The sequence below is a fragment of the Lissotriton vulgaris genome, chromosome 3_1, assembly GCF_964263255.1.
Source record: "Lissotriton vulgaris chromosome 3_1, aLisVul1.2, whole genome shotgun sequence".
In the NCBI taxonomy this organism is placed as follows: domain Eukaryota; kingdom Metazoa; phylum Chordata; class Amphibia; order Caudata; family Salamandridae; genus Lissotriton; species Lissotriton vulgaris.
Window position 1 is genome coordinate 1,137,065,980 of NC_141689.1, and position 3,339 is coordinate 1,137,069,318.

Below are 3,339 nucleotides of genomic sequence, written 5' to 3' on the forward strand. Positions count from 1 at the left end.
GTCTATACTGCTGTTCCTCATGTACAAAACGTGGCCATGGACCCATACCTGCTGACTGCAGACCTCACTTACTCTTAATGGTTTCTCTTTCCAAGGAGCAAGTGTGAAAGAAAAAAATACATGTCCCTAAAGTAAAAACTTTCAATCAAGAGCTGTATTGATCTATTGATTTTCGGACATTATAAACATCTTGTTTTACAGAATCCACAGTCCTAATTAAGGCATCTGTGAGGTGTTAAATAATCTGTAACACGTTCAATAGTATAGTAGTTTAGCAGACAGGTATCCCTTATTGGCAAAGACTCTGGGGAGCAGGAGTGTCTGTGCTTGCAGAAACCTTCCTTTAAAATGGACCTTTGGGACCAGACAATGAAAAAAACAAGTTTGCCTATGTACAGAAAAATTATTTAAGACCACTACCTCCAATGATAAATTGCCTTGTTGCTGATAATGCAAATACATTGGTGGAACCCTGCTGAGGATCACAATCTGATTCTAAATTTTGTGTCTATGACGCTCAGACTCTTGCATTGCTGTCTGTTGTCTATGTCTATGTGCGTATCTAGGAGACTGAAGTGTCTGCCAGCAGGGACCGTGCTCAGAAGTGGAGGAAGCGCCGAGGGCTGAGAGCTGCGCAGCGGTGAGGCAGGCTGAAGAGTGACAGACTTCAACTGCTGTGCTCAGACCCCCTCATCTTGCTGCTGCCTCCTTATTCCTGCCCTCACCTTGATCGCCCGGGTGGGGCCGAGGCGACAGCATGAAGGGGGGCGTTGATTTCGAGGAGTGCTTGAAGGACTCTCCCCGTTTCAGAGCCGCTTTGAAGGAGGTTGAAGGTGATGTGACGGGACTGGAAGTGAAACTTGATAGGCTTGTTAAGCTATGTAGTGGCATGATTGATGCAGGCAAGGCCTTTTGTGCTGCCAACAAGCAATTTATGAATGGCATGCGGGACCTGGCACAGTATTCGAGCAAGGATGTGGTGATTGAGTCTAGCTTGACCAAGTTTTCAGACTGCCTCCAAGAAATGATCAATTATCACACAATCCTGTTTGACGAAGCTCAGAGATCCATTCAAACACAGCTCCAGACATTTATTCAGGACGATCTTCCAAAATTCAAAGATGCAAAGAAGCACTTTGATAAGGTCAGTAAAGAAAAAGAAAACGCTCTAGTTAAACATGCCGAAGTTCAAAGAACAAAACTGCACGAGGTGGAGGAGGCAACAAACATCTTAATCGCAAAAAGAAAGTGCTTCCAGCACATAGCTTTGGACAACGTCCTTCAAATCAATGTTCTTCAGTCAAGGCGGAGGTCTGAAATTTTAAAATCAATGTTGTCCTTCATGAAGGCACATCTCGGCTTCTTCCACCAGGGCTACGATCTCTTCAGTGAACTTGAACCGCACATGGAAGAGCTTGGTTCACAGCTGGATCGGCTTGATGTGCATGCAGCAAAGCAGAAGAGGGACATGGAACAAAAACACTCCACTATTCAGCAGGAGGATTTCACCAACGATGATCTCGGACTTCAATACAATGTTGATACTGCTAATGGCATTGTGGTGGAAGGATATCTCTTTAAAAGGGCCTCTAATGCCTTTAAAGCTTGGAACAGGCGCTGGTTCTCAATACAAAACAACCAACTGGTATATCAGAAAAAAATGAAGGATAACCCCAAAGTGGTTTTTGAAGATTTACGGCTCTGCACAGTTAAACACTTTGAAGACATAGAAAGACGTTTCTGCTTTGAAGTAGTCACACCAACAAAGAGCCGCATGCTACAGGCTGACTCAGAAAAGCTGCGACAGGCATGGATTAAAGCTGTCCAAACCGGCATTGCTGCAGCATATAGAGAAAAGAGTGATGAGACGGAGAAGCTGGATAAGAAATCTCCACCTTCCACAGGAAGTCTGGACTCTGGCAGCAATGTGCAAGAAAAATCAGTTAAAGGTGAAAGTGCCTTACAGCGGATCCAGTGTATCGCTGGAAACTCGATCTGCTGCGATTGTGGTCTGGCGGATCCGCAATGGGCCAGCATCAACCTTGGAATCATCCTGTGCATTGAGTGTTCTGAGATACACAGGAGCCTTGGTGTGCACATTTCAAAAGTAAGGTCATTAACGTTAGATACATGGGAGCCTGAAGTACTAAAGCTGATGTATGAACTGGGAAATCAAGTTATTAATCGAATATATGAAGCTAAATTGAAAACCCTTGGAGTAAAGAAGCCAGACAATGAAAGTCCAAGAGTGGAAAAGGAGGCATATATCAGAGCAAAGTACATGGAAAAGAGGTTTGTGAACCAGGACTGCGTTGCTTCACACCCTCCTGATGGACAGGAAAGGCCTTATTCCCAGTGCAAGAACGAAGACCTCAGCAGTTCTGAGAAGTCCCTGGCATCACAGGATCACTTCTCAACATCTGCCAGAAGTTCAGTGAAAAGCAATGCCAGTGTATTGAACTTCAGTTCAGAAGGCATTCGAGAACTTCTTGCCTCTTTTGTATCCTCAAAAAGTTTGCATCAACCAGTCCTAGAAGTCGAGAAGCGAGATTCTGCAGTATTTCAGGATTCAAAAAAGTTTCATCCGGGGCTGTACCTTTATCGAGCTGCCCATGAGAGAAGCCTTCCTGATATGGCAGAAGCATTGGCACATGGCGCAGATGTTAACTGGGTGAATGCAGAGGACAACAATGCAACACCCCTCATTCAGGCTGTGCATGGGGGCTCTTTGGTCACTTGTGAGTTCCTGCTGCAGAATGGTGCCAATGTTAATCACATGGACCTGCATGGCAGAGGACCCCTGCATCGTGCAACTGTTTTAGGGCACACCGGGCAAGTCTGCTTATTTCTGAAGCGTGGGGCAAATCAGCACACCAAAGATGAAGAAGGAAAATGCCCTTTGACTATTGCACTTGAAGCTGCAAATGCTGATATTGTAACCCTGTTGCGAGTGGCAAGAATGAATGAGGAGATGCGGGAATCTGAAGGACTGTATGGACAGCCAGGTGACGAGACCTACCAGGACGTAATCCGTGATTTTTCACACATGGCATCCAATAATCCTGAGAAATTAAACCGTTTCCAGATGTCCGATACACCAAAGTTTTCAAAGATGTAGAGGAGAAAAGTGCACCCTTGTCCTCACCCACACCTGGTGCTTCCTGAGTAAAGTGCCTGGTCCCTGGCTTATTGCCTGACTTGGGAACATTAGTTTAAGAACCGAACAGTCTGGAACCTCCAACAGCATTTGATTGACACCATGAATATAGGGTCCTTTATATACAGAAAGACACCACAGGGCACCAGAAATATGAATACCTCAGCAGCCAGTCTAGCAAA

General features: G+C 45.2%; 1 pseudogene; it reads left to right on the plus strand.

The window, feature by feature from the left end:
- Positions 1–757: 757 nt before the first annotated feature.
- Positions 758–3,118, plus strand: LOC147727553 (arf-GAP with coiled-coil, ANK repeat and PH domain-containing protein 2 pseudogene; annotated as a pseudogene).
- The last annotated feature ends 221 nt before the right edge of the window (positions 3,119–3,339 follow it).